This window comes from Eptatretus burgeri, chromosome 2 (assembly GCF_056783735.1).
Source record: "Eptatretus burgeri isolate ZD-2024b chromosome 2, Ebu_testis_v1, whole genome shotgun sequence".
Classification (NCBI taxonomy): domain Eukaryota; kingdom Metazoa; phylum Chordata; class Myxini; order Myxiniformes; family Myxinidae; genus Eptatretus; species Eptatretus burgeri.
In genome coordinates, this window is record NC_140962.1 from 156,107,485 (window position 1) to 156,113,858 (window position 6,374).

General features: G+C 50.4%; 2 protein-coding genes across 2 annotated transcripts in view; one reads left to right on the top strand and one right to left on the bottom strand.

Annotated features, from left to right (window-relative positions):
- The window catches only part of LOC147033654 (structural maintenance of chromosomes protein 1A-like), a 183,764-nt gene that overhangs the window by 113,736 nt on the left and 63,654 nt on the right, over window positions 1-6,374 (bottom strand). The window lies entirely within an intron of this gene.
- LOC147033655 (tubulin alpha chain-like) overlaps window positions 863-6,374 on the top strand; it is a 497,880-nt gene continuing 492,368 nt past the window's right edge. The window contains exon 1 of the mRNA XM_085871741.1: window positions 863-985. The gene's annotated coding sequence lies outside the window, so the exon portion shown is untranslated. The remainder of the gene's footprint in view (window positions 986-6,374) is intronic.

Below are 6,374 nucleotides of genomic sequence, written 5' to 3' on the forward strand. Positions count from 1 at the left end.
ACCACCATTCAGGTCCCTTAGGTGAGGTATCTCGGTAAGTGCATGTGTAGTTAGGCCCAAACCCGTTGTCTGTGTTGGGAATACATGTCATTTATACGTGCTGCGACTCTTCAGGATAGCCGTTTTTCTTTTACTATCTTTATTTTGGACCAATCGCCACCATCACAACCACAACAACAACCACCAACCACAACGCCGCTTCACCACAACCGCCATGACCTTTACCGTCGCAACTCGCCACCATCGCATCACCGTCATCTCGCGCCACTCATGGGCACCGATGCTGGACTCGTGTAGGGCGCACGTTGAACAGCGTGTACAAAATCACGGATTTTCTGCTTCAAAAACGGATCCAAAACGACACACGCCCACTTTTTGCCATCCAATCGGTGAGCGAGGGGCGGTGGCCCGCCCCCAGGGCGATCGATATATGCAAATTTGTGGATCAAAAGCCTTCACGCCCACTTTTCTCGGGCCAATGGGGAGCGAGTTGAAAGGTCAAAGGGAGGGGGTCAAAGGCGAAGTTACGGGGGGGATAAAAGGACGGTGTTCGTCAGTCAAAGGAGTAGTAAAAGTCGGAGCGAAAGAGTCAGCAGAACGGAGGCGAAGGAGTCGGAACGAGGCGAAGGAGTCGGAACAGAGAGTCAAGACTTCGCGGGAGGTGGAGCTGCTCGTCGTGGGCGTTGGGTCGGAACGGAGGGGACGAGCTGTGGAGAGGCGGCGAGTCGGACGAAGGGTGCTCGCGTCGTGCAAGGAGCTGCGCGCCCGAGGGGGAGGCCGGCAGCGCGACCTGGCCGAGGTGGAGGCCGCTCGTCGCACATAATAAAGATCCTCTATACCCCGAGCATCAGCAACCCCCCTCCTGTTTCCCCCGCGCTGAGATAGTGCGACCAAGGGGGCCCCGTTCCCACCCCCCTGCCAGGCACTGTCCACGAGGCCCGCGGGTTGCGGGGCCATCGCCGCTCCGCGTCTCATCACCAGACGGGTAGGCCCGACCAGGTCTCGGCCCCAGGCCTACCTCATTCTTGAGGGTATTTCTTTTCCTTGGTTTTGGGTATGTGTTGTCGGCGCCGTCTGTGAAGTAGAATTGTATAAGTGTTGCCGTGTGCTCGGTAGTCGGTATTAGCTCTGCACTGTGTTTTCACTTTTATATTTGCTTTTTGTGTAAATGGAATTGTGTTTTCTTTTTTGTGTGCATTTGGTGGAATTGTATTTGTGTGCTTCCCGTGTGCCGAGAATAAATGTGCTTTATTGTTGAACTGTTCTCCCGCTTCGCTTCGTCTTTTTCCCCATTGAACCCTCATCTTACTTCACGTAAAGGGTTGGTAGTGGGCTGAATACGCCCGATAATTAATCGAACCGTCGAGGTCGACGATAACACCGCTCGGTTATTCTGATAGTACGGAACGGGTCGCTTAAGTGGCCCGTGTCCGAAGTCGACCTGCGGCGAGGTGCGATCGCCCGGTCTACCCTCCGCGTGGGTACTTAGGTAGTTCGAATTTGGCGAGCACCCCTATCCCACGCGGGGGCTGATTGGCTCGATCGCGGTGAGACCGAAAGGTCCACCCGTGACTGGTTCCCGGCGTTAGTCCGAGAGGGTCACGACTGGATTGTCCGTGCGGTGGGCGACGTGCCGCGATTCGAGTTACGTGGCCGTCGCACGCCGGCGGGCGCGAAAACCGTAACAATATATATATATACATACATACATAAATATATATATATATATATACATAAATACATAGACATAAATACATATATATATATATATATATATATATATATATATATATATATATATATATATATATATATATATATATATATATATATATACATACATACATACATACATACATACATACATACATACAGGGTGTCCCAAAGAAATATACAACTTTTCATCTGCAAAGAGGATGGTCATAAATTATATATTTTTAAAAAGATATATGGCTGGATAGAAAGCTGAAAGGATGAAGTTTATTGTACCAATGTCAAAATTGCCACCAAAATTTAAATTTTGGGATAGAATCGTCGTTTTCTTTTAGACCACATGCTCAACGTAGGCTCCACGTTGTCCGATCACTGCCTGCAAACGCGTTGTCATGTTCTCCATCACTTTGGGAAACGTTTACTGAGGAATATGTATAATATATGTATATCAGGTCAGGTATGGGAGCATGTGCCAGAAGAGCGCGTCGCTGCGTCCACTTTCCGCTGGTACTCCAGGGGCCTTCGTCTGGCCTTCCCCCAGGCAGATGCCAGGCCCATCCCCATCTCCTTGAGATGCTGGTCAACCTGATGCAACCACGAGGCACGTGGTCAGCCAATTGGCCTCCTCCACTCACGAGACTCCCTCGCTGAGAGAATCTGGTGAGCAGGATCAGCGTCAGGAAAACGAGCCACATGTCCATACAGCCGCAACTGACGCTCACGGACCACACAAGTAACAGATCTCATCCGAGTCTCTCTCAGCAACCGCTCGTTGGACACAAAATCCGACCAGTGATAGCCAAGGATTCTCCGAAGAGACCCGGTACCAAAGGAATTAAGTCACCATCTCAGATCCTTGGTCAGAGTCCAAGTCTCGCATCCATAGAGCAAGACTGGAAGCACCAAGGACCTGAAGACTCGGACTTTCGTCTTCCCGCACAGGTACCGGCAGCGCCACACCCCATGATCCAGTGAATCCATGACTCCCCAGGCCCGACCCAGACGTCTATTCACCTCTGACTCACAGCCAGTGGAGACATGAATATCACTGCCAAGGTAAGTGTATCTCTCCACGACCTCAACATCCTCACCACAAACAGACACAGACAGGACAGCAGCATCCAAGACGTCATTGAAAGCCTGGATCTTAGTTTTGACCAAAGAAACCCGTAATCCCAGCGGCTCCGACTCCTCATTCAGCACCTCGAGGGCCCCCAAAAGGATATCGAAAGTCTCTGCAAAGATGGCTGCATCATCTGTGAAATCAAAGTCCGAGATCTTGATATTCCCAAACGATGCACCGCAGCTTGATCTCTCCGACATCCTCCCTAGAATCCAGTCCATACAAGTGCTGAAAAGTGTGGGGGCCAGAACACACCCCTGTCAAACTCCAGTAACAACTGGAAATAAGTCAGAGATGGTACCACCACACTTCACAGCACTCTCAGTACCAGAGTAGAGTTCAGACATCAGATCGATCAGTTTTGGTGGCACCTCACGAAGACCAAGAATCCTCCAGAGGACATCCCGATTCACTGAATCGAACGCTTTAAAGAGATCAACATAGGCTGCAAGCAGCCCCTGCCGAAACTCTCGTCTGTGTTCGGTGAGAACACGAAGGGCAAGGATACGGTCAATCGTTGACCTCTTTGGTGTAAAGCCTGACTGCTCTGGACGCTTGTGCTCAAGCAGATGGTTGCGAACCCTATCAAGAATTATCCGAGCAAAGACCTTGCCCGGCACTGAGAGCAGCGTCACCCCTCGGTAGTTGTTGCAGTCTTGGCGATCACCCTTCCCTTTCCAGAGAGGGACAACAAGGCCCCTCTTCCAATCAGTTGGGATGATGCCTGTGTTCCAGGCAGAGCACAAAACTGCATGCAACGACATGAGTGCAGCATTTTCACCAGCTTTGAGAAGTTCAGCATGGATGCCACAGATCCCTGGAGCTTTACCCTGTTTCAACCGGTTCACCACAGCCCGTGTTTCCACAAGCGAAGGTGGACCACAATTGATTGGAGGGTCAGCAACAGGGATTGTAACACCATTGACGTCCAACTCGACAGCTGGTGGATCAGCCTGGTACAACCGCTCAAAGTAACCGGCCCAGCGGGCCTTCACTTCAGACTCCTCTGTTAAGAGCCTACCACTCTGCTCTCACTGCAGTGCTCCGAGGGATGGGCTTGGATGAACGCAATGCGCGAATTCCCATGAAAGCGGGACGAGAATCACCTGTCCACAGGTGATGCTCTACCCCCTCACAGATTCCTCGCACACAGGCCTCCTTGTCCACCCTTAGTGCACGCACAGTTTTACGCCTCAGCTCCCTGAACAGCTCATCTCTGCCATTCAGTCTGGCCCTGCGACTCTGGTCAATGGTATCCAGTGTCCCTTGAGAGACAAAATTCTTCTTTGCCCTGCAGTGAGTTCCAAGACATCCACCGGCAACATCAAGGAGGTTGGTCTTGAAGGTAATCCATAACTCTTCAGGACCCCCCAAAGCACCCAGACACCCCAAATGTCCACTCAGCCCATTCGCAAACTCCTCAGTTACTCTCTCATCCTTGAGCTTGCCAACATCCAGCCTAGGCTGGGATGATACCATTCTCCAGGATTTAAGGTGCAGCTTTAGAGTTGCTACAACAAGCCGGTGGTCAGTATTGAGGAACTGAGCACTCCGGTAGACCCTGCAGTTCTGGATCATCCTCCAGCGACCGTTAACGAGGACATGGTCAATCTCCTTTGCCACACCGCCAGCGTTGGAATACCATGTCCAGCGATGAGCTTGTGGGCGCTGAAACCATGAACCGGCCACCCTAAGTCCATGACTTCTTGCAAAGTCAAGGAACTTTGTGCTATTCTGATTCATAGTTCCTGACCCATGGGGACCAACACACGTCTCATAACCATCCCTATCAGTTCCAGTTGATGCAGTGAAATCCCCCAAGACTAGAAGTGTATCTCGTCTGGGGCACTGATCAACCACAGACTCGAGCGTGGCGTTGAATGTGTCCTTCACGGTGAGGCCACTCGCCTCAGTCGGAGCATAGACAGAGACCAGGGAAATGACACCTAAGGAGTGACGAATCTTTAGTCTCATAATACACTCGTTGACCGGTGTTACCTCAATTATCATTGGAGTCAGCTTATTGGACACAGCTACAGCAACTCGTTGAGTGTGGTAACCATCAGAGCGACCAGACCAATTATAGGTGAAACCACCCACCAGTATCTCGTCGCAATCCGGTCTCCGAACTTCAGAGAGTTCTGCAATACCGATGTCCAAATGCTTGAGCTCAGATGATAACAGAGACAGGTGATCATGCTCTCTTAGGGATAGGACATTCCAGGCACCCACCCGAAGGGACCGCCTCAAGTTAACCCAAGGAGACCGCCGTCTGGTGGACGACACCTCAGCACCACTCCGACACACTCTCCCGCATTCTGACCCAGGGAGGTTACCCCGTGGTTTCCCTCCTTTCATCAAAGATTGGGGGTCCCAAAGGCTTTGCCCCAATCCCGCCATCCGGTGAGCTGCCCTGCGAAGGGAAGCTGCACAGGAGGTACTCCCACGGAGTGAGTTTTCAGATTTTTTTGCGTTTGTGTGTTTTGCGGAATGAAGGGTTTTACAGTGGCCGGAGTGCAAATCCTGCCACCAACCACCTAATAAAAAAGTAACCCAACTGCAGGAGGACGTCCGCAGACACAGTTGGGCACGAGATATGGATGGCCCTTGGCTCACAAGGAGCTCCTCTGCCCTTTGAAATATATATATATATATATATATATATATATATATATATATATATATATATATACATATATATACATATATATACATATACATATATATACATATATATACATATATATATACATATATATACATATATATACATATATATATATATATATACTGTTCACACATATAGTGTTGTGGGCCGGGTATCGGCGGCGAGCACGACCGCTAGATGGAGCAGTAGAGTCGGCTCCACCGAACACCCAGAATCGAGATCATACCTTTCCGATAACTCCGAAGGTACGAGTCCCTTACAGGACCGTGAATCGTCAATAATTCAACCGCGTGGGACAGGGTTATTTGCCAAACTTCAAAATACCTCGAGGCCCACGTGGCGAATTACCGAGGAATTCACACCCTCGACGGAGCTCGAACGGGACGAGCCGTTACTGTGCTCGACCCGTGCCTAACCCGAGTGGATAGTTACCGAGGTCCCGTCGGTCCAAATGCACAACTACGGCAGCAATGGCCTTTTTAATCCACCAGCACGCACCGTGCTAAACTAATGAAGAAAATACAGAAACGAGCTGATACATTTAACAGGGGATATATTTATAATGGGGAGGGGGGGGAAGGGAACACCGAAGGAGCAGAGTTCAACCGACTAAAATAAATGCAAGTATGTACAAGGCACTTAAACAATTGTACTTGAAGACAGGCCCAAAGACACACACGCACACACAAATACCCAAAATAAGTGATGGCAGGGGCCTTTGTTGAAGGTTCCCAGCTCGAGGGGAGATAGCTGGAAACCAGAGCTATCTCGGACCTTCCCGCTTCAGGCGGTCTTCGACGTCCTGGATCGGAAGGACTCGAACCCGCAACTCGATGCCGCTGCAAGCACCAGGTACGGAGGGCAGTGGAG